Raw genomic sequence first — 25,360 nt, forward strand, 5'->3', positions numbered from 1 at the left:
TGTTGTGAACTGATTATTGGGAAAATCTTTAAATCCAGCTAGATGTGATGGCATATTCCCTTATGTCTCTCTGCATGTGTGTGTTTAAAATCTAGAAGTAAATATATCCTGTGCTATCACCTGACAGGTAACTGAAGTATCATTATTACTTTCAGAAGCCCCGATAAAAAAGATAGGACAGAAGAGATTTTATGTTGAAAAGGGTTGTCTGTGCAGAGCACAAACTAAATTCGTCCTCTGCTCTGCCCCGAGCTTCACACTCCCCCCACTTTTCTTCAGTGACGACATTCTACTGGGCTTGATTGAAATGACGACAATGACAGTCGGAAGAGAAGGAAGGAGGCAGTGACAACCACAGGGACAATGAGGCTCAATTCTCTGGGATATGAAGATGTGGCCTGCTGTCATCATGTCAGCACCTGAGGCCTTAATCCCTGACTCCTACTTTGAGGCCACTTATAAGCCATTAGCTAAGCCATTTGACCTGGAACTCTTTGTCTATGGGGAAAAAATTCAGGCTGCCTTATAGGATGAGAAAGTTTGTTTGACTCTTTGTACATGTATTTATCTCAGTCTTATTCCCCAAGTTCTTTATGCTGGTTTATAAAGTAGATAAGATAAAACAATGAAGAAATCAGGACAAAGGGGGAAGGACGGTAGGACAAGCAAGACAGCCCAAGAAATGAGTGTCCGTGAAAGACACTAGTCAACGGTAGAGTACACTCATCCATTACCACTGCTACTGCAAAAATGGAATATTTAAAGAACACAAGGGCTAAATCACATTCCTGTCAGAAACCATTGAGAATGGCCACATGTGTCTTATGTCTAATTAAAAGGGATTCAGGGGCACCCAGGTGGCTCAGCCGTTTAGCATTTGACTTTGGCAGGTCATGATCTCACAGTTTGTGAGTTTGAGTCCCACATCAGGTAAGCTCAAGCCTCACATTGGGAGAGCACGAGCCCTGCCTTGGGTGAGCCTTGCTTCTCTCTCTCTCTCTCTCTCTCTCTCACTCTTTGTCCCTCCTGGGATTCTCTCTCTCTGCCCATCACTCATTTGTGCTCTCTCTCTCTCTCTCTCTCTCTCTCAAAAAGAAGTGATTCATATTTTCTAGTTACTGCATCCTGCCCAGATGGGCCTTATCTCCCAAAAATGATACGAGAAAAAACCTGAAGTTCATATTCCATTCTGAAATATATCTCTCCAATAGACAGTCTCACACTCAGTTATCGTTGTTTCCCTCAGTACATTACTATTATTAATATAATTCTTGTTTTTATCATTCTTTTTTAAGATTTTTTTAAGTAATCTCTATACCTAATCTGGGGCTCAAACCTACAACTCCAAGATCAAGAGTCACCTGCCCATCAACTGAACCAGCCAGGTGCCCCTGTTTTTGTCATTATTCTTATTGTCATAATTCTGATGACTATCTTGTTACATTTATAATACTAAGAAGTTCGTGGGCCAAATATAGAATGATAACCATATTTTATAAAGTGGCAGAAAGAACCCAGGACAATGATTTCAGTGTCTTTTTATTTGAATTATGTCAGCATAGAAAAAGACCACAATAGAGTCTTCCTTGTTATCATGCACATTAACAAAGGATTCTTGCCAGAACAAGACATATTGTGTTTGATGACATTCAAATTTTCATCAGCAAAAACAAAAACAAAAACAATCATGACCGTTTTATAAATGCATACTCTAAGAAACAATCACTAGAAACTTAAGAGAACCTGTATCCATCACCAATAATCCCCACGCCTTTCTTTGAAATCCTCTGACCTCAAAAACAGCATCCTAAATTAGCATCATGCACAACCAACCACTAGTTTTCTATGTGGGAAACTACCCAAGTGGCTGAGATTGTACACTGTGGAGGTGTTGAGATCTGGGCTCAAATCCTATCTCCTCCACTTACCTGTCTGTGGGGCAGGTTACTTAACCTGCTCTAGCCTCAGGTGTCTTAATAGTAAAAATGGGGCTAAAGGAGTAACTAAAGCTCATAAAGTTGCTGCAGGGATTAAATAAGATAATACACATTAAGAGATTAGAGACTAACGTGTGTGTGAGTGTGTGTGTATGTGTGTGTAGAATGAGCACTGAAAAAATATTGATTATGTTGATAAACACTATCTTTTTATCTGTATTAGAAGTTTTTGTACTTTTTTGGGGAAACCTTTGTATCTCACTTAATTATTTATTTCATGACTTTGTAGGGCTACTAATCAATGCCAGTGTTTCAGTCTCTCTGATCCCTGGCCCTTGGAATCTGAAGCAGAAATAAAAGTACATATTAAGTACCCTGAGCAAGTTTGATATTTACAGTGTACCGACTCCTTTGTAAGGCGGACACTCATTTATTTCCATTCTGAAACTTCAAGTTGTTAGATATTGAATTTTATTAGAGTAGTTTTCATAGGGCAGGGTTAACAGTTTGCAAAACTGATAAAAGAGATATTTTTATCTTATTGTTGTTTTAATTTGCATTTCTCTCATCACTGGTATGGTTAAGCATCACTTGAAATGTTTGAATGATCTGTTTCCATGCTTTGTCCACTCTTTTATTGGATAGTTTGTCCTTTTAATTATTACTGTTTACAAAGATTCTTTATTTTTATTGTTTGCTAGAATTCTTTATATTTGTTGTCTATAAGAATTTTCTTTGTTTATACTATCCTTATATAATCATATATATATAGAGAGAGAGCCTGCTTAAGATTCTGTCTCCCCCTCTCTGCCCCTCCCCCGCTTGCTCTCTTTCTCAAAATAAATTAAAAACAAAAAACTTCAAAAAAGAAACATCTTGGTAACTATCCTTTTTAGTCATTTGTCTATGTGTGTGTGTGTGTCTGTGTGTGTGTGTGTATAATTTATTTAAAATGTATATTACATGTTATTTTATAATCTGACTTTCCCCCCATCTCTATATTTTGCACATATTTCTATGTCACTAAATACTTTCCTACAATATAATTTTAGTTTCTAGGTAGAATTCTATTATATGTCTATATTATAATCTATTTAATAATCTCTTATTATCAGACAACTTTTCGCAATTATTTTAAAAAACTAACTCGACATACATATAATTAGTTCTCTGAATTTTTTCTTTCCTGGTAGACTGCTGCCTTTTAAACCTTTCTTACTGCAGCTCACAGTGAGTACACAGTACTCTGATTCAACATTCACCAGTACATATATGCTTGTGCTCACAGAAAGAAGTGAAAAAATGTTGTGAAACAAAACTCACTTTCTGCTAGTTTCTATTCTTTTCTGTATCATTTTATTAAAGAAATTCTGGTCCCAATCCACTAAATGTATTTCATGACTCATGGATGAGTTTTTACCCTCCATTTGGAAAGGAAGGAGGGGCCGTGATTGGCCCACAGTAGGCATTAATTTGTGTTGCATGAACAGCCTCATGGCTAAATCCTTGTGTACATTCAGGCTGACAGCTCAGGCAGTGTATTAGGGTTCTCCAGAGAAGCAGAACCAACAGGACTCATATATACGGTTGACACTTGAACAATATGGGGGTTGGGGTGCTGACCCCCATACAGTAAAAAATCTGTACATAACTTTTAACTCCCCCCAAAACTTAACTACCAATAGTCTACTATCCACCCAAAGCCTTACCAGTCACATAACAGTCGATTAACATATACTTTGTATGTGTTACGTATTATATACTGTATTCTTACAATAAAGTAAGCTAGAGAAAGGAAAATATTATGAAGAAAATCATAAAAAGGAGAATATGTGTTTACAGTCCTGTATTACATTTATAGAAAAAAGTTCGCATGTAGGTGGCTGCACAATTCAAACCCATGTTGTTCAAGGGTCCACTGTGTATCTCCTATTGGTTTTATATCTATAATGTATACAAGGAGATTTATTATGAGGAATTGGCTAACCCAACTGTGGAGGCTGAGAAGTCCCACAGGCGACCATCTGCAAGCTGGACACCCAGGAGAGCCAGTAGTGCAATTCAATCAGAGTCTGAAGGCCTGAAAGCCAGGAGAACCTCTTAGTCCGAAGGCAGAAAAAGATGGAATGTCCCAACTTGATGAGTGAGGCAGAAAAGAAGAAGCAGGGGGAGGGGAGAATTCCTCCTTCTTCTGCCTTTTGTTCCAGTCAGGCCCTCAGCAAACTGTACATGCCCACCTACTTGCCCACATAGTGGAAACAATCTAGTTTTCTGTCTCTACCAATTCGAATGCTAATCTTATCCTGAAACACCCTCATGGACACACCCAGAAATAACGTATAATCTGGGCACCTTGTGGTCAGTCAGGTTGACACATGCATGAAATTAACCATCACAGATAGTATAGTGTATATAGTTAACTCCCAGGACTCTACTCAGACAGCATGAGTTTAAAGGCTGGCCCTGCCACGTACTAGCTGTTGGCCATGGACAAGTGGCTTAACCTCTCTGTGTCTCATTTTCCTTACCTGTAGGATAATAATGCCTATTTCAAAAGATTGTTATGAAGATTAAATGAGCTAATTTTAAGCACTTAGAACAGCACCTGCCATACAGTAACTAATATGTTTTTATTAAGTAAATAAATAGGAGAGGCGTCTGGGTGGCTCAGTCAGTTAAGCATCAAACCTTGGCTCAGGTCACAATCTCGTGTTTCGTGAGTTTGAGCCCCGCATCGGGCTCTCTGCTGTCAGCACAGAGCCCACTTCAGATCTTCTGTCTCCCTCTCTCTCTACCCCTTTCCCACTCATGCATGCTCACATGTGTTCTTTCTCAATAATAAATAAACATTAACAAAAAGTTAAACAAACAAACAGGAAATTCCTGGAAGCTGAGTGGTTGGATCAAAGGGTATGTAAAAACATAAGACTTTTAAAATATACTGGTATACCTATTGTTATAGACATATTGATATACCCATCCTTATCTCTTCCATCCCTTCCAAAGACTGAACCAACTTTTATTCCCACAGGCCATAACAGACTTGTGGAAATAGTGTACTAAGGTGTTGCTCACTGCTCTTCACTTTCCTGAGGGTGTGTCGGGCTGGTTAAGACTTAGCCGGGTGGTTGACTCTTTCAAATAGTGGGAGAAGGGAAGCAGCAGACAGTTGCTCACAGACAGAGAGAGGGCCCCCAAGGGGATGCCCACCCACACTTGGCAGAACCCTCTGGCAGAATCACGGTAGGCAAAACCCCAGAGATACTCTGCAGGCTGGGCTGGAGGATCTAGCAGACGCTTGGGGAGTGGGTAGAAGGTAGGACTCCCAGGCAAACATTCCTCCCTGGGGCACACATTTCCCACCACTGCCCTTGCCACACGGCTACTTCATTCTAGCTCTAAAACCCTGACTCAGATCTGCCAGGTGCACCTAAATCTTATTTAGTCTGTGGCAAGTATATTTTCCCAACAGCTGAGTTGTTTTGTGAAAACTGGGTGCCCACCTAAACTGTACACACATGCACGCACATCACACACACACGCGCGTGCACACACACACACACACACACGCACAGAGATGATAGCTTTCTGTTTTAGCATTTGGTGAAATGCACAAACGACTCTAGCCCCATCTTGCTTACAAAATCTTCCCTGACAACTGCAGCCTAGGTAGATCGCTCCTTCCTCTGAGCTCCCACACCAATTCTAGGCATTCGGGATTCAGTAACTTAGTTATATGCTTGTCTGTCTGGTCCTGGAACTGTCTCAGGGCAGTAGTTCATTCCCCCAACCACAGTTGTAACTTGTTTGAAATTAACCGCCATGTCTCACATTTCTTTTGGATCTCTCACTGGCTTGGTTCATAGTAGGTTGTTAGTAAATAGTCAATGATTGGTTGATCCAGGTATGAATTGCATAGAATTTGCACTGAAGTGAAATTACATTAAGAAAGATAAGTTTTCAGGGCACCTGGGTGGCTCAGTCAGTTGAGCATCCGACTTTGACTCAGGTCATGATCTCATGGTTCATGAGTTTGAGCCCCGTGTCGGGCTCTGTGCTGACAGCTCAGAGCGTGGATCCTGCCTCAGATTCTGTGTCTCCCTCTCTCTCTGCCCCGCCCCCATTCCTGCTCTGTCTCTCTCAAAAATAAACATTACTCTCTGCCCCTCCCCCGTTCATGCTCTGTCTCTCTCTGTCCCAAAAATAAATAAACGTTGAAAAAAAAAAAAATTTAAAAAAAAAAAAGGGGCGCCTGGGTGGCGCAGTCGGTTAAGCGTCCGACTTCAGCCAGGTCACGATCTCGCGGTCCGGGAGTTCGAGCCCCGCGTCAGGCTCTGGGCTGATGGCTCAGAGCCTGGAGCCTGTTTCCGATTCTGTGTCTCCCTCTCTCTCTGCCCCTCCCCCGTTCATGCTCTGTCTCTCTCTGTCCCAAAAATAAATAAACGTTGAAAAAAAAAAAATTTAAAAAAAATAAACATTAAAAATATATATATTAAAAAAAAGAAAAATAAGGTTTCCAACTTTCACAAACTAAATTAAAGCTGGGTCAAATATTGACATATTAAAAACTAAACTACCAGAATAAAATATGGTTGAATTTATTTATAATTATGGAATGAATGAAATGAGTCCAACCTTTCTAGATAGGACACAAGCCCAGAAGCCATGAAAGGAAGAAAAGATAGATACATTTGATAACATAAAAACATTTTTAAGCTTCTCTATGGCAAAGATGTTTTTAATTTATGAGGAATATGTACAGGTCAAGAATGATGATGAAAAACCTTCCATCCAACCCCTAAATTGTAAGAGGGTAGAAAATGGCCAAATTTTCTCCTTCTGACCTTTGTTCTTCACTCATCCACAAAAGATTATTTCACCTCAGCTAAAATCTTGATCTTGCTCCCACTTCAAACTTTGTCTTCGTAGGTATGTCTTCCTCCTTTCTTCCCCTCTCTCTATTTTCCTTTACACTCTGATCCTTGAATATGCAAAAAGTGAGGGGCTTTGTGGTGGTGCTATAGGGAAAGAATAGTTTTCTTTGAACTTGCAGCTGTTGGCAGAACTATTAGACAAGTGACTCTCAATGGGTACCCCAGCCACTTACGATGTCAGAGTAGCAATTATTGCATGGTTGTCAGAGGCTACTGCCTCTGGGGCAGGGTGGCTAACCTTTCCCTGCTCTACCCTGAAGTCAGCGTATTAGATGTTCCATCAAGACTTTTACTATAACACTATAATCTTGGGAAACTTGTAACATCAGAAATTTCATGCAACACCTCATTTTAGGGTGAAGAACTAAAGGAGAAAATTATGCATCAGTTTTTAATTGTTTGCTTTCTAGGTCTGATTTTATTCAGAACAACAGAATCAAACCAGGAATGTATTTTTTTTCTCCTTAGTGCAAAGAGAAAACAGTCTTATTAATGTTGCCAAGCAATTGAAAAAGGTCTACTGTTTAGAGAGAAGATGCTCAAGACAGAGGAGGAGGCAGAGGTGAATAGATGAGCTGTGTTAGATGGTATTTTTGAGGATATCATTAATGAGGATGATGTATAAATAAGGAAGTGACTGAAATTGATCTAAGTTCATTTTAGCTTCTTTGGGAACACCTTAAAAAGTATCATTGTTTATCAGGCGGAAAAGAAAAGTCGATAGTGAAAGAGAAGCTTATCTTTTGTAGAGTATAAACTATTACAAAGAATAAAGAGGAATTAAAACTATCTTGTTAGAGTACCTTTAGAAATGCCCAAGTCTTGACATTCTGATTATTTCAAAAAGCACTGAAAAGACACAAACATGCAAAAAAGGATGCCTTTTTATTCTTTTAGCATTTTTTTTTTAAGACAGGAAGCAGGATTTATTGGTGGGCATGAATGGGGAAGGGCAGTGCTGAAGTTCTCATGAGTAAAGAGCCCGCCATTTGTCCAAGGGGCCATGATTAGTGGTGTATTTTACCCCACAGCCATCTGGGACGGGCTGCTTTTGAGCCACCATGTCTTCAAATTCATCCGCATTAAACTTAGTAAAGCCCCACTTCTTGGAAAAGGGGATCTTCTGGTGGCCAGGGAACTGAACTTGGCCCTATGTAGGGCCTCGATCACACGCTCCTTGTTCTGCAACTTGGTACAGATGGACAAGATGACTTGGCCAATGTGGACCCTGGCCACTGTGCCCTGGGGCTTTCCAAAGGCACCTTACATACCTGTCTGGAGCCTAGATTGGAGAAAGCATGAGGCCAAACCTCAATGTCCACCAGAAAAAAACTGTCTCCAAGGTCCCTCAGGGCAACCCATACAACCAACAGGCTGCATACACTACTGAGGAGGCTGCTGTTCACAGCCATTGAACACTGGGCCCCACGAGGAAAGAGCACAGTTAGCTTAATTGGCTGCAGATCCTTTAGCATTTCTTTAACATATTCTAGAAGTGAAGTTTTCTCATTTTTATCTAGGAAATTTGGAAAAGAGGGTTGTGTTTTTGGTTTTTCATTATAAATATCACCTGTTTTGTTTCCATGCACCTTTATGCAAGATGAAAGGCAATGTTTATACATAACATTTCGTCCAAGGGTATGGAAGATTTTTTTTTAAGTTAATTTATTTTTAGAGAGAGATTGCACACAAGTTGGGGAGGCAGAGAGAGAGGGAGAGAAAGAATCCCAAGCAGGCTCTGCACTGTTCATGTGGAGCCTGACATGGGGCTTGAACCCATAAACCATGACCTAAGCCAAAATCAAGAGTGGGACATTCAACTGACTGAGCCACCCAGGTGCCCCTGGATATGGAAGATTTAAAAATAATAGAATTCCGAGGTGCCTGGGTGGCTCAATCAGTTAAACATCCAACTTAGGCTCAGGTCATGATCTCGTGGTTCACTCATTCCAGCTGAGCTCTGCATCTGGCTCTGCGCTGACAGCTCAGGGCCTGGAGCCTGCTTCGGATTCTGGGTCTCCCTCTCTCCATGCCCCTCCCCCACTCATTCTCTGCCTCTCTCTCTCAAAATAAATAAACATTAAATTTTTTTTTTTAAATAATAGAATTGCAGTTTGCTAAAGGAAGACATAAGCATGACAAGTCATCTGATGAGTCTCAGGCAGAATTGCAGGGATAACCATTCTAAACACAAGGAGTTTCTTGGCTGCCAGAGGGAGTTTCCAGGCCACACATCAACCAGCTCATTAATGGTTGTTTCCAAAGGGTTCCATTCAATCTGGTTAATATAAATACTCCATTATTTTTACTATTTGGAAAGTAAACATATCAATATTGAAAAATATGATCAATCATATTAACAATACTTCTATATGGCCTTATGTTAATTGGGAAAAAAGTGGGATTCCTTTGCAAATGATATAAATATCTTGAAGATATGGATTTTACTGAATCACTAAAAGAGATAAATACATGAAAGGAAGAAATGAAATACAAGCCAATGGAGATGAATTCGTGGAGGAATGGATAAAGTTAATGGTGTTATTTGCTTTAAAAAATTTTACTGAGAAGAGTCAAATAACTCTGTTTTGACTGACCCAGGAGGGTATCATAGTTGGAGTGAGATTTCAGAACCTGGCAGAATAAGAGAGGAGTAGTTGGTGGATTCTTTGGGACTCATGGCCATTAAATGCTTTGTGACTCTGACTTTTTAAGTATAAATGGGAGACTATTCTTTTTTTAAATGTTTATATATTTATTTTGAGGAGGGGGAGGGGGACAGACAGAGAGTGAGAGGGAGAAGCCCAAGCAGAATCTCAGCATAGAGCCCAACGTGGGGCTTCATCCCATGAATTGTGAGATCATGACCTGAGCTGAAGTCAGGAGCTGGAGGCTTAACTGACTTGAGCCACCCAGGCGACCTGGGAGACTATTCTTTTAAAAATATAGGCAACTATTGCTTGAAACATCTCTCTCTCTCCATCTCCTGAAGATAGTTTTGATATTGGTGTCAAAATTTGCTCATGGACAAATTTGTCTTCATGTTTATAGTCACAATTTAAGCAATTGTGCCTGGGACAATTCTGTCTTACAGCATGAAAGGAGATAAACACAATCTGAGTATGGTGGGCATTTAGACTAACCATCTGAACTTCCTTTGCTATTGTAGAGGCTGCAGTGTTATCTCATTAAAGTATAGGACTGGGCAGGTGACAAATTTAAGAGCTAGACTTGGGTCTGACCTGGATCTGGGGCTGCTTAAACAAAAAGTTTAAGAGAATAAGAGTTTCTATTGCCCTGCTCAAGAAGCTCAAGTCAAACCTGATACTTCTGCTATTTGACCTACATACCAAGATATATGGTTACATCAAAATCCTTGTTGACAACATTCACTACTTACTCTAGGGCAGGTGTTCCTCACCAGGGATCAAGAAACTCTTAAGGGATTCAGTAAATTCCCTGAAATTATATGCAAAACTTGATGTGTAGATGAGTGTAAGTGTTTTTCTAGGTATTGTTCATCAAATTCTCAAAGGGGCAGTGGTCCCAAAACAAAAATAAGAACTGCTTCTCTAGAAGGGAATATTTCCCCAGGATTTTCCAAATGAACACAATTCAATAATTTCTGGCTACTTTTTTCAGAAGAGTTGAGTTGAACAAGTTAAAGCTTCACTGTATTTTCCTTTTTGTATAATTTTTATTGCATAAAATTACAGAACAGTATTTTTGTTCATCCAGATTTAATCTTTTTTTTTTTTTAGTGTGTGTTAGTTCATTGGTTACAAAGGAAATTCATGTTTAAATTTCTATTTAAGGGGTGCCTGGGTGGCTCAGTCAGTTAAGCGTCTGACTTTGGCTCAGGTCATGATCTCATGGTTCATGAGTTCGAGCCCCATATTGGGCTCGCTGCTGTCGGTACAGAGCCTGCTTCAGATGTTCTCTCCCCCCGAAAAAAATAAACATTTTTCAAAAATTCTATTCAAATGAAAATGCTATTCCATACTGCAGTATTCTATTTAAATTCTAGCTATTTTAACTAAAATATTTCAAAGACCATTTCAGTAAGAAACAAAACTATAGCTTTCTCCCAACTTCGGGAATACAAAATGATCAAACTTTTTATCACTGAAAAATACTTTAGAATTCTAGTCAATCACTTAAAAAGTCTTAAAAAAAGGTATAAATAATAACTCAATATAAGAGGTAAAATGGAATAATAAAAATGCTCAATTAAACCCAAAGAAGGTAGAAAAGGAGGGTATACAAACTCAAGAGAGAGAACAGCGAGCAAGATGGTAGAATTTGTGATACCAACAATCACTTAAAAGTGAATATCTAAACACCAGTTAAAAGACAGAGATGTAAATTTTTTTTAATGTTTATTTAACTTTTGAGAGAGAGAGAGTAAGACAGAGTGTAAGCAGGGAGGGGCAGAAAGAGAAGACAGAATCTGAAGCAGGCTCCAGGCTCTGAGCTATCAGCACAGAGCCTGATGCAAGGCTTGAACCCACAAACCGTGAGATCATGGCCTGAGCCGAAGTCGGTCGCTTAACTGACCGAACCACCCAGGCGCCCCAAAAGACAGAGATTTAGACTGAGTAAAATAGCAAGACCCAATTACATGCCATCTATAACAAACCCACTTTAAATGTAAAGACTAAGATTGAAGTAAAACAATAGAAAAGTATAACATGAAAAGGGTAACTAAAGGAAAGCTGGAGTAACTATACCAATTTCAGACAAAATAGACTGCAGAATCACAAACGTTATCAGGGTTTTATTATCAATAAATAAAGAAGTCAATTTTCCAAGAAGTCGTAACAGTCCTAAATGCATATGCATCTAGTTGTAAAGGTTTGAAATGCATGGGGCAAAACCCGGCAGAAGTAAATAAAGAAATAGACAAATGTGCACTTACAACTGCCGACTTCAACCCCTCTCTACGTAGTTGATAGAACAGACAGAAAATAAAGAAGGATTGAGGTGACCTGAACAGCACTAGCCAGCAACTGGACCTCGTTGACTTTTATAGATCGCTGCATCTGACGACAGTGCCTACTGCTCTAGTGCACGTGGAACAGTCACTAACATACATCATATTCTGTGCCATAAAGCAAACCTGCATAAAGCTAAGAGAGTAGAAGTCACACAGAACATGTTCTCAGACCACAGTGGAATTAAACTAGAAATCTACAATAAAAAGATGTTTGGAAATTAAACCACACACTTCTAAGTAACCCATGGGTCAGGGAAGAGGTCTCCAGGGACATGGATAGCACATTTGTGTGTAGCTGGGACTGCAGGTGGTGTGAGGGAAGCTGGCATGGCCGACCAGTGATGCGGAAGCCGAGGCCAAACCCTTAGGCCTCTCAGAGAAGGAACACTATGAGAAGTGGGGACGAAGTTCAGCAAGGGGACATTGTGGGTGTAGGTTGGACACTGGGGTGGGAGAACAGTGTATCGAGAACATTTGAGGCCCCTGTGCTGTTGTTCCCAGCATGACTGCCCAGCTTTTCTTCCCCTAAGTCCTCCACTTTAACAAATGCAATGATTTTCTTGGGCCAGATGTGGAAACAACGTCAAAGGGCCTGGCACAGTTGCAGTGGAGCCCTCAGTTCCGAGCTTTTTGCTTTTGACCCCTTCCCTTCGACCCTCAGAGCATCTCAGACTCTGCTCTCCCCATTCTAATCAAATCACAAAAATTACAACTATGGTTTCTTTACTACATGGCAGGCACTATACTAAGCATTTAGTAAACATTGTTTTCTTTAATCCTCACAAAAAAAATCCTTGTCAGGGAGATATTCTCATCTCCATTTCACAGAGGTGTAAAATGAGGTGCAGAGAGATTGAACAGGCACACAGCTGCCAAATGGCAAAGCCAGGGTTTGTTTGACTCCTGTCTTGTCCGATTCCTAAGACTGTCAGTACCCGTGATGTGCTGCTTCCCACTGTGGGTGCTCACTTCCCGGCTGTTAACTTTGCACGTGTGAGTGTCTAAGAACACAAAGGTCTGAGAGGATCTGAACAAGAAGCTTTTGCCTTCCTTGGGCAGAAATTTAAATCATTAAGAAGGCCCAAGGAGGACTTAGCAGCTGTTGGGGCAGCAGTCATATTTAGAACCATTTAGACACACATTTATGCTATCATCACTAATGTAAGTCTAGATTTAAAAATTCATAGCCTTGCCCTCTTCAGTGGGCCTTCTCATTTGACTCTTCCTCAGTGGGCCCCTGGGACAATACACCAGCAGCATGGAGGAGAAACTCAGTTTAGACGTGCATTCTTCAGGTTGGGACTTCTGTGACTACCCACAAAATATTGGGATTAAAAGTAAAATGAATCATTTAAAAATCTGTAGTCGCTCTTCTCATCAAACAATAAAAATATTGAGGGAAAATAAGAAGGATGCTACACTGGATAGAAAAATATTTATGTAGGCAGAAAAGGTAAAGGGTAAGTGGTTGGTGGCATAAATTATAAATGTGTGTATATTGGCGCATGGTGTTTAAGCTGGCCAGCACTGGAGTTAGATGGCCTGAGATCAAAACCTGCTTCTGCTGCCTACTGGCTATGTGGCCTTGGGGGTCTGTTGCTTTGTCTCTCTTTGCCTCAACTTCCTCAACTCAGAAATGGGGGTAGTAACAGTGTTTATTATTAATACAGGGCTGTTGTGAGGACTAAATGAATACACACACACACACACACACATATATATATATATATATAGTAATCCATGTCCAATACATTTCTAGTTATACTTATATGTCCAGCAGTATCACAGAATTAAAAGCACGTCTGGATAGTTTGAGACCCAAAGAAATGAGGCTCAAAACATTTAGCGTCCTTCCAGACCTTGATCAATCGCACTTTCCTGAATGTCCTAAGAGAATTATTTTTCCCTCTTTCTAAGCTTTGGGTAAATGAGTAGTTTAGCATTCCTTACATTTTGAGTGGTAGAGAGTTACTTGTGTAGCTGTCTCATGGGCCGCCCTCGGTTGGGACTCTCTGAGGGCAGGAATAGGGTCTTGCTCATCTGTCTCCCAGACCCTTCCCACCTTAGCTGCAATCACAACTAGCACCTAAGATAGTACTGGGACTTAACTGGTTCTGAATAAATGTTTGCTAAATCAAACTGAACTGAATTGAAATGCAAAGACTGGGCCACTCGGGACAGAAGAGACAGAGAGCTAGAAGCAAAATGAGGGTTTGCTGCCATTGGTTGTTCAAAAGCAGGACTGTGGCTCTGCTCCTGTGTGTTTGCATGAAAGGCGTTCCACACCGCAAGCACCTGTGAGCACAAGTAGCCTAGTGAGGCTAGGGGGGGCACAAATAATCCTTTACAAAATATGGACTGGGAAGCCTGCTAACTTTAGGGATTTGGGCCGCCCAAATTTCAGTCTGTATCCAGCTCAGAGATCCCTGGGACGCTTTTTATAAAACTACAACTAACACAGCTCTCCTTGTGCAGATTAGTGTGAGCTAAAGGAAACTTTTCAACACACTCCACTGTGACGCCCTGGTCAGAAGTTCAATAAGTTCATAGGGGTCAACTTTGACAAGAGTCAGTCTGGCTTTGTTCTCTGGAGGCCTGAGAAAAGTCATGGAACCCAGATACAATTAGTGATACCGCCATGAATCCAGAGGGATTGGCCCAAGAGTAGCGTGTGTTCTGCAGCGTAAGCATACACTGCTCGCACACAGCCTCTCTCAAACAATCACGTGTGCTCCTAAACAGTCACACACACGCACTCTCAAACACACACACATGCACACTTTTCTAGTAATCGTTTCAGAAACTACATTGATAGAGCACTGGGCAAACAACCATTCGTGTGGGGATCCAGAAACTGGCTTCTGTTGTATATAATGTCAGCGCTGAGAGGTTTTCAGTGTTTGGCTACTGAACTAGTAGTTCCTACCTTTACATTCGTCTATCCAAATCTCTTGTGGAGTGTTTAAAAACAAAATTCCTGGGCCCTGCACCTTTCAAAATTCCAAGTCATCAGGCCTGGGGCAGAGTCTAAGAATCTGCATTTGGCAGACAAATCAATAAGAGGCCACCCCAAATGAATTACACTTTGAGTAATGATTTTCTGACGACGTGTGAATACTTTTTCAGGCCAGATGGGCCTACATCTTAGCACTGAATCAATGAGACCAATGAGACCTCAGTGGCTTTGGAAACTCAAGCATAAAAGTCTGGTTGCAGCCTGGTTACCTTATCTGGGATGTTCCAGTGTGCCTCCCTTCCATATTTAGGTCATAAGGAGGACTATATTTAAGAGTGGGTCATCATACACAGTGACACCTAAAATGAGCCCACTCTCTTCCTCCTGGTGTTCACACCTAGTATCTTCTTTGATCTTGGCCAAGATGGTACTCAAACCCAAATCTTTTGATGATGCCAAACCCAGTATGTGTCACTGAACCACAGTTGTCTTCACTGGCTGACCAGGAGCGTCATAAAATGAAGTCTTTGTACCAGGTAATATTCAGAATATTTAGCAACCAGTAAAACAGGTGCAGGTCCCCTCAGAGCTGGTGCGGATGAGGGCTCCCCACCCCACTCCCTGGCCCCCACCCACTGATGATGGTAAAGTACCCTTCAAGATGTTATCACCTGGGACTTGGGCCCCTAATTAGGGGTGGAAGAGAGAAGCAGGAAATTACCTGCTTTTGCCCAACTTCCAGGACAAATGACAGTAAACAGAAAATGATGACCAAAAATTACAAGTTCACTCTTTTCTTGAAATAGAGTCAAAGGACTGAATTAGCAGGTTGGTTTCCATGGGCATGGGGACAGGTTGTTTCCCCCTCCAAACTACAGCTCAGACCCATGGCCTAACAAGTGTTCCTGTATTTATGAAGGTAAAAGGTCACAGTATTGGAAATCATGACTGTCCTACACATTTGTGAGAAATGCTGGCCAAATCTCAGACGTCATTTGGTAATCATGACTATGCTTTACTATCCCATAGGGTAGCTAAAAAGTCACCAGGAGAAGCTTTATTTCCTTACTGTAAAGAATCGCCCTCTTTCAGGGCTCAGCTGCAGACACCTGGGATGAGTTCGTGGGGAGGTCTAACAAGGTGACTCATTAAGTCCCAACTAACCTCCCAGTTTGGCCTGGATCCAGCGCAGGTCAGCTGTCCTTTAACCCTCTGTCAGGGCCTGTAAGGAGCCCCATGTGGGGTGAGGTTGATTTTCTCTGCAGATTGCAGCTTAGAAACAGCTCTGGCCAACTGTTCCTTCTTTTTTTTCTCCCATATTTGCATTCCCAGCTGGTGGGCATCTTACCTGTTCTATCCAGAGTTTTCGTACTTAATGTTTAATCCTCTTAAATTTCACAACTCATGATTTTCTGTTTCCTTAAGTTCGACTTTCACTTTTGATAGAAGTGTCTAGCCTTCCCTTTGTGTGTGTGTGTGTGTGTGTGTGTGTGTAGCCATTTAAATGTGGAACATTATTATCCTAAGTGCCCCATTTCTGACTTGAAATGATTTCCGATTTTAAATCATAACATTCTGATTTAAAATCCCACACTTAATACAGCAATGCCTAATAACCGTGCCCACAAGGTATTTAATATAATTGGAAAATATTTTATTCTGGCTTCACTTCCCTTGAAGCATTCCAATATCACTCATTCAAGGAGCGAAAATAGAAGCTTGATCTTGGAATTAATTGGAGATTAACACCGAATCTTAATTTTAAATGTATCAAAGGAAAGAAAACAATTTAGACCCCAGTGTACATCAAAGGATAATTCTATCTGGCAACGTACAATGGCCTTGCGGCAGCCTAATCTCTCACCACACCCTTATGCTTCCATAGCTACCGCACCACAGAAGCCACAACATCTTTAGTGCCATTCCCTCACGCAAGGACCTCTCCCAGAGCGCCGTGGCTGGGATGTAATTAATTGCAACTATTTGCAAACTCTCAGAAGCCGGTTACACACCAACAGAAAATCTCCAGCCAGTCAGTAAGCGGCCTCCTTGGAAGTCATTGATAAACTGCCTTCTGATGGCTCCTCATTGAACACTAATGGAACCCTGGCAAGGATGCCAACTCGGCCCCTGCCCTGCTTGCAGCCTCTGCGGTGGGAGAGGCCCTTCAGGCCCTGGGGCGCTAGGCCACAGGGATGAGTGAGAGGCCAAGAACAAGGTGGGAGAGAATTCGAGTCCAACACCAGCTGCATGCAGGGTTCAAAGTGGTGTCAGATGTCAGCACTTCGCAGGGAGGAGATTCCTATGCACATACCTTCTTCTCTTAGGCAAGGTCTCTGGTGCATTTTTCTTTCTTTTTTTTTTTTCATTTATTTGAAAACCTTGCACTGCAGAGGAAGGGGATTATGTGCTGGGAGTGTTTCATTTTCAAATGTTTTTGCACATAGCTTTTTGCCTCCCACCAACATTTCAATCACCCATAGTGAGGTTCACTAGCAAAAAGGTTTTCATTTAAAATTTGAGTAAACAGAGTACAGTCAAAAAGGATTCAGCACGCCTAATTCTGAAAGAGAGAATTCGGGATAAAGTTAGCCATCTTTTGGTTGAAACTGATGAGCCAGGACTTCATCATCCGAACCTTGAATCAACCTGCCTGTAATTTGAGACTTAGAGCGAAATTTAAGGGCTTGAAAAGATAAACTGGTATTTCATTTAGGTGAAAATATTATAAGTGTGTCTTACTTTCTGACCACATTTACTAAAAAGGGTCTTCCTTCTGCTACTTCTCGTCCCCTGCTCTTTTTCTTCTTTTCCTGATGAGTGTAACTGAACAGAATTTTTAAATGATCCTCAGTGCAACTCTTGAGTCACCTTTTCTCCAGTGCTCTCTGCCCTGAGTTTCCAAATACTAAGCCTCAAGTGGCTTCCTCTAAAGTAGAGACCGGGGCTCCTCCTGGAAGCAGGGTGTCTATGGTAGAGATCTTTTTTACTTTTATTTTAAAACACTTCTCAGGGGCAACCTTCCCCTTGCAAGGGCTCAAGCGATTACTGCGCATACAAAGGAGGCTAAATCCTCTACTCTGGGGACAGCCAGTTCCAATGGGACACCCCTCCCCCACTCTCTGTGCTGGAAATGGTTTTTTATCTCTAAGAGGGGTTTTTAGCTTGAACTGATAAACAAAAATATGTCGTTAGTGAGTGTTTTCCTGGGTATAGTGTATCCCGCAAAGCATTTTTCCTAAGAGGGAAATGTTAAGCTCTTGATAAATGAATAACAAACTCTTGTTTTCCAAGATAAATTATGACAACGAAAACTTTCTCCAGCCTAAAAATCTAATACTAATCGTTGGCTCAGTACGATAGAATCTCCCTAAACTTTTGAACGCAGCCCACGTTTCTCAGGCCTTCTTTTGGCAAAAGACGAGGGGAGCATCTCCCAAGGATGAGAGATCACCTTATCCTTTTACTGCAGCCCAGAGATCTTTCCCTCTTTAAGCGTGGGATGGAAGTCTTGAGGACACCCAGAGGCTTGCCCCAGGCTTCAGACATTCTCAGTTAGCAAAAAAAGAAAGGCCAGCTTGGATATCAACAAGGCAGAAATAGAATAAGCCAAGGAGCTCCATTCTGATAAGATTGCAGATCTTCTGCGAATCAGGTAAACTGACCTGCAAACAGCTGCCCTTGCTTGGGCAGAGGCGGCCTCTCCTGTCCTGGGCTTTGTATCTGGGGCATTCATTCTCCAAGCACCGTTAATGGCAAGAAAAGTTACAGATAGGCTCTTTCCCAGCTTCTCTGAGCAAGGAGGTTATTCTTTCACTTTTATAAACATTTTTAATCGCATCTTCTTACCTTTCCTCTGTGCATCAAAAAGAGGTTATCTAAAACTGAATTATAACCGTCTCTAGGCTATGTCATAAATACTGGGAGAATCATCAATTTTAAGAGGATTTTATCACCAACACTTTATAGCCCTTGATTGAAATGAAATAATAGACATAAGGAATGCTTGACCTCTAAAATGACGCCCCAACCCCTGCCAAAGGAAAGCCCACTTAAAAAAAAAGAAAAAAAGATTGTAGGAAAATGCTCTTCAGACCTAAATGTCAGAATGCAGAAAGTTATTCCTTTATTAAGACTCTGCAAATCGGCCTTATTTTAAACCCTTTTATAATAAAGCCCATATGTCAGAATAATGATGTCAAAACCCTTAAACTACACTGGTAAATTGAAAAGGTAATGGAAAATGAAAGGTTTTACTCAAGTTTTTTAATTTTTTTTTGCATTTTGCTGGAAGTTCTGCCTATTAAAAAAACATAAATAAGTAAAACAAGAGTGTAACTGGCGTATCTAGTTTTAACTTTAATAAGATAGTTCTGACTATTTTACTTTATGATTTTTGTTGTTTTCAAATTAAATGAGGTTTTATATAATATCAACTATAAAAAGTGCAAAAAAAAAGTTAGAAAGAGGGGTGCCTGGGTGGCTCAGTCGATTAAGCGTCTGACTTCAACTCAGGTCATGATCTCGTGGTTCATGAGTTTGAGCCCCGCATCCGGCTCTGTGCTGACAGCTTAGAGCCTGGAGCCTGCTTTGAATTCTGTGTCTCCTTCTCTCTCTGCCCCTCCCCCACTCATGCTTTGTCTCTCACTCTCTCTCAAAAGTAAATAAACATTAAAAAAATTTAAAAAAAAAACTTAGGAAAAGCATATGCCTAGAATTAAGGAGTCCTTGACCTTAAATGGTATGATTATAGTTGATGTTTTTTTTCTTACTTTTTTCAGTTTTTGGAATTTTCCAATTTTCTTATAGTTAATATTTATGACTTTTAAATTTTAATATAATTTTGTTTCAAGTATAAAAAGACTCCGATCATGTTATTTAATTCTTGGGTGTTTTAAATGAGAGAATTTGATCCTCTTTCCCCTTCTCATCCCTCCGTTCATCTCTGGATTGAGTTCCTCCTTAGGTTGCTTTTTTTCCTCTTCTCATCTCCCATCCTTCTGCTCTTTCTCCTCTTCTGTTAGGGTGTCCCCTGCTTGGGACTGAGCTGCCTGCCTAACCCTAGGAGGCTTTTATGGAGAAGAGGCCAGAGGGAGAAGGAGATTGGTCCTGACTGGGCCAGCAAAGCTCCAACTCCATTTCAAAGCCAAAGAGTTGAGACCACCTGCCTCACCAAACAGAGGAAGGAACTAAGGTCAACCATGGAGTGACTTGCTCTGGGTCACACCACCAGTTTGGGGCAGGATGGAAATTAGAACCCGGGACGAGACGTACAGCTTGCATTTGTGAAAGGCTGTTGAGAGCAGCAAACACGGAAGCACACAAGGAATGGTGCAGACATCTAATGCGTGAAGGAGCCTGGATTTTTGCAGAAACATACTGCTGACTCTGGTTTGGGGTGTGTGTGTGTGTGTGTGTGTGTGTGTATTTCATCTCCCCACCTTAGATAGAGATATAAGCACGGAGAAATGTTTCTCTGCTGTGAGAGACACAGCCGTGTCAAAGCAAGGAGAAACAGAGACTGACCTGTGGCCTCAGTGTCACTGGAAGCAGAGGAGCTATAGCCACCACATCTCAAGGGGACTGCCCCTCCAGCTGGTTATCTCCATGTAAGAATCTTCTGATTCGACAAGAGAAGTAAAAAATTAGGATTTTTGTGTGAAATTTCCCAGTTTTAAATGTTGATGCAAATATTTAAAAATGCTATTTAAGCCACTCAAAATATGACAGAAGTTTGCAACCCTTGATGTCAAATGTGAGAATAGGGCACGGCTGCCTGGGGATCTTAGAGTGAAGGTAAATGTTATGAGGCCCGTGACACAAGAGGGATGGTCAAGCATCTACCACTGCTGACGGTTGATCTCAGAATACAATAGCATCAACATATATGGTCAGCCCAGGGGCATACTGGGGCACTGGGTGTTCTTGGCAACTGCTCTTTCTAGGCTTTTCATATCCTGCCTGGCCTTTTCTCCCCCTTGTACATGAAAAACAGGATGAAATTGCTGCATGTTTGGCTTATAACTAATACACAGACTCTCCCTAGCCACTGGTAGAAAGCTGAGGCAGTAGATTGGAGTCTATTTGGATCTAGGTGTGGAAACTTGAATGTAATGCACAAGGTTCCCCCAAATATGTGAGCCTCTACTCTGATGCCCATCGGAGGGATCCTTCTTGCCAGGTATGGGTGTCTGGTTCTGTTTCCTCTCACCCTCATTTAGAAAAAAGGAAACCCTCTCCACAGCACAGAGCTTATTTATTCATTCTGTATGTCTAAAAGTTGGCAAAGACCACACCATCTCATTCTCTTTGAAATCAACTCATAAGAAAAGGCATTGTTTAATGTAGCACTCAACATCAGATTAAGTGAACTTCAGAAAGCCCTGGTGAACATTTGAATTCATGTGTGTCATGAGAACAAACCATTCTGAAGGAAACAGACAGCTCTAGAGTTTGTCTTTGTTTCTCCTGCCAGAACATTCCAGTGGAGCACCACAGAACCATATTGGATGGTTTGGGGATCTGTGTAAATTCTGTGAGAAAATTTAGAGTCCTTCTTTTGTTTTGAATGTTATACCATTTGTAAAGAAGCAGTGGTTGAGTTTACAGTCATTTGTAAATTCAGTTGCTTTTAAATCTTCAAATCAAAAAATTATGTCTCATTTTAGTTTTTCCAAGGTTCATTCTTTAGCACAAGAACAGTCTTTTTGAACGAGCTTAGATCTTGTGTGAAAGAGTGTGACAATTTTACTAATGCTTTGCACATACTTGTAGTCACTTAGTAGTCAATACTTGTTACACATGATTAAATGCTGAGCCTCCTTGGCAAATGGCTACAGCGTGATAGAATCCAATGGAAAAGTGCTATACGTAGTGCATCCAGTGAAGTTTTCCACCCTCCAAAATTAAGGGAGATGCCAAATTCTTCATGACTAATTTCATAAACTATTTAAGCATTTTTCTAGCTTACTGTTTTCTGATGCTGCTTTACAACATTTCACTTACAATTTATTATGCTAGCTTAACATGAGAAATTTTTCTTCCTTTTTAAAGAAATGCTATTTAGTCTGACTAAAGATTTATACACCCATCTTCTTCCAGCTCACCACCACTGTCCACTTTGGGCTTCGTTGTCTCTGGCCCAGACTATTGTAGTTAGCCCCCATCTGGACTTCCTGTCTCACACAGTCTACGGGGGCACACTGTTTTTGGTCTTTGTGAAATGCCAGTCTAATCCTGGGCTGTGACCTACTAGATAACAAGAGCCATTGAGCACTTCCTGCACCTGGCATTGTGTTAAGCACTTTGTATTCATTATCTCATTTAATCCTTGTAACAATCCCAGGAGGTAATCTCCATTTTACAGAGAAGCAAAGGGAGGCTCAGGGAGGTTAAGCAAATTGTAGATTACATTGTGGGCTTCATTCATCCATTTAATTACACATACTTTCCCCAAACTGCAGCCAGCCATAGCAGCATGATGGCAGAATGCAGTAGGCATGGTGCCATCTCTGTCACATGCTGTCTTCCCTATCTGGGAGGCTCTCATTGGCACTGAAGTGAGTTCTCTCCATCGTGAAGTCTTCCAGATATCCTTCCAGTTTCCCACTTAGTCCCAACATTTCTCCAGAACACGTCTGGCACCTGTTGCTTTGCTATTGTAAGTTTATCTGTCTTTCTATTTTATCAAACGTCATAAGGGCTGAGACTTAACCATATCGTATTTGTATTCATTTACACAAAGCCTGGAAATAGTGGGCACTCAATAAATGTTTATAAAATGGATTCTGAGGTCCTCAAGAGTGTCTTACTGATCTCTATATCCCCCAAATTAAGTTGTGGTACCAGGAGATCAACCAGGAAGGGACAGATTGACTGAAGGCAGTTCCAGTGGTCTGTGCAGTTGGGATGTCACAAGCCATGGGGCAGAGAATCAGCAGACAGAGATGCTAAAGCTGGAGATAGAGAAACCCAATTGGGGGCCAGCTGGACAAAGAGGGGGTTGGATATGGAACACGTAAAGATGGGGTGGTGTATTAGTCAAGGTTCTCCAGAGAAACAGAGCCAATATAAAAAGAAATTTATTATAAGCAATTATGGCTCACATGATTATGAAAGTTAGAAGTCCCAAGATCTGTGGTCAGCAAGCTGGAGACCCAGGAGAGCCCATAGTATAGTTCAGTCTGAATGTCAGCGCACTTGAGACCCAAGAAGAGCCAATGTTTCAGTCCCAGAACAAAACATCAGGAACAAAACTGATGTCCCACCCCAAAGACACTCAGGCAGGAGGAATTCCCTCTTACTTGTGAGAGGATCAGCCCTTTTGTTCTATTTGGGCCTTCAACTGATTCGGATGGGACCCACCCACATTGAGAAGAGCAATCTGCTTTATTCAGTCTACCAAGTCACATACTAATCTCATCCAGAAACAGCCTCACAGACAAACACAGAAAACTGTTTGCTCAAATATCTGGGGACCTCATGGCCCAATCAAGTTGGCACAGAAGATTAACCGTCATATATGGGGAGTAGGCTAGAATTGACCCAGGAAGACCCTCATGGGCAATGAGTCCATTGGCAATGGGTAATGAGTTCCAATTAGAGTCCCTCTTTTATCTGCAGGTTGCTGTGGCCCCATCTGATGTGGACAGTTCTTAAAGTTTCCCTTCCTGACAGTTAACTGCTCGAGGAACCACCATCTCCCACCACTCCGCCCTCAACCCTGCTCCTTCTGCACACTTCTCTCCTGAAGCTTTGAGCAATATAGGCCTTACCTTGGAGTCACCCCTCATTCACCCTGTTTCTTGCTCCTAGCATCTAACCAGTTGCCAAGACCAGTCAATCCTGCCTGTAAAATGCTTCCCACATCTCCCATTCCCTTCACTGCCTATTGTTACTCTCCTACTTGTACAGTGATGGCTCTTCAATTTTTTAAGAGAAAAGAGTGAGGAGGGCCACAGTCTGGTTGCAAAAGAGGTTAAGGGGACTGGTTTTGAAGCCGCCTTCAAAAAGCAATATGAAATTTTCTTTAGATTGTATGTTACAAATTAATAATGCAGCAAGATTTTTTTCCATTTTAAAAAATGCTTATTTATTTTGAAAAAGAGAGAGAGTGTGTGTGTGTGTGTGAGTGTGTGCAGGGGAGGGACAGAGAGAGAGGGAGAGAGAGAATCCCAAGCAGGATCCGGGCTGTCAGTGCAGAGCCAGATGCGGGGCTTGATTCCACGAACCGTGAGATTGTGACCTTAACGGAAATCAGGACTCTGATGCTTAACCAACAGAGCCACTTAGGTGCCCCTAATACAGCAGTTTTACCTAAGTATACTTTACTTACACTGAGGAAGTGTTCATTGTATGTATCAAATTATACATACATATTTCTGAAGTTTGTGATAGAAATTATGATGGGGAGGTCCTACTTTGTACAGCACCTATTAGAATTGTTTTTTAAATTGTTTTTAAAATACTCTTACTATTCACAAACCTTCACTGGCTCCTCACAGCCTCCTAAATAAGGAACAATCAGTCTGTAAACGGACTCTATGACTTTGAAATATGGACCCTGCTCATTTTTCTGGCTTTACATCCTATGAGTCACCATTGCCCCTGTATCAGTCAGGAATGCCTTTGGCTGCAAGTAACAGAACATCCAACGTATGCTGGCTTAAACAAATGGAGAGTTATTTTTCTCACATCATAAGAAGTTAATAGGTCTGTAGTGCAGGGCTGGTGCAAGCTCTGTATAAGTCTCTGCTTCACCGTCCCATCATATGACTTTTGCTTATTTCCTCATGACCTCAAGATGCACTTCCAGGCATCTCAGCCACATTCCAAGGAGGAGGCAAGGGCCAAAGGTGAAGAAAAGAGCACATAGTTGAGCCTGTCCTCGTTTTATGGGTGAACTGAATACCTTCCCAGAACCCTGAGCCAGCGATCTTTTGCTTATGACTCAGAGATCAGAAGGATGTCACGTGGTGGAAGGTATCATGTGGTGGCAGGGGGTGGGGCAAGGTTGAGGATGGAGGTGGGCCAGTCAGCAGTACCTGCCACGCCCACGCACACGCCCACTCTGCTTTGGCAGCTCACTCACCTTATTCCTCACCTGCCTTCACATCATTTCCTCTGCCTTGAACGATCTTTGCCCTGCTTCATCTCTGCTTATTGAAGGACTTTCATTTTGTTTAGGTCTCGATAAAATACCACTTCATCCGAAAAGTCTTCCTGGTTTTCTTCCAAGCCTCTCTGACAAAATTTCCCCTTCTGAGACCAACTGCCATTTGCATTTCCACTATACCTAGAATCCTCACACTGTACTCTGGTTAATTACATGGGTTTTATCTCCCCGTCTGTATTTTGAGGTCCAAGAGGACAGGGAGCATGTCCCATTCATCTTTGTATTTCCAAGGCAACTCAGCACAGAGTAGGTATTCAATAAGCGTTGGATGAATGCATGCATATTCTGTAATATTCTGTTCTGAACAGTAAAGTCTGCAGTACCCACACTGTGTCTATAATGGTCCCTCTGATCCAAGTTAAA

At 41.4% G+C, this 25,360-nt stretch overlaps 1 non-coding gene across 1 annotated transcript; it reads right to left on the reverse strand.

Moving 5' to 3' along the window:
• Positions 1-8,201: 8,201 nt before the first annotated feature.
• LOC124512750 (small nucleolar RNA SNORA70) lies at positions 8,202-8,334 on the reverse strand. Its single transcript, XR_006962255.1, has one exon. It is a non-coding gene; the product is annotated as a small nucleolar RNA SNORA70 (small nucleolar RNA).
• Positions 8,335-25,360: the final 17,026 nt, after the last annotated feature.

Source organism: Lynx rufus, unplaced genomic scaffold (genome assembly GCF_022079265.1).
Source record: "Lynx rufus isolate CCGP_SWC_20201006 ecotype Redwood Valley unplaced genomic scaffold, mLynRuf1.p SCAF_17, whole genome shotgun sequence".
In the NCBI taxonomy this organism is placed as follows: domain Eukaryota; kingdom Metazoa; phylum Chordata; class Mammalia; order Carnivora; family Felidae; genus Lynx; species Lynx rufus.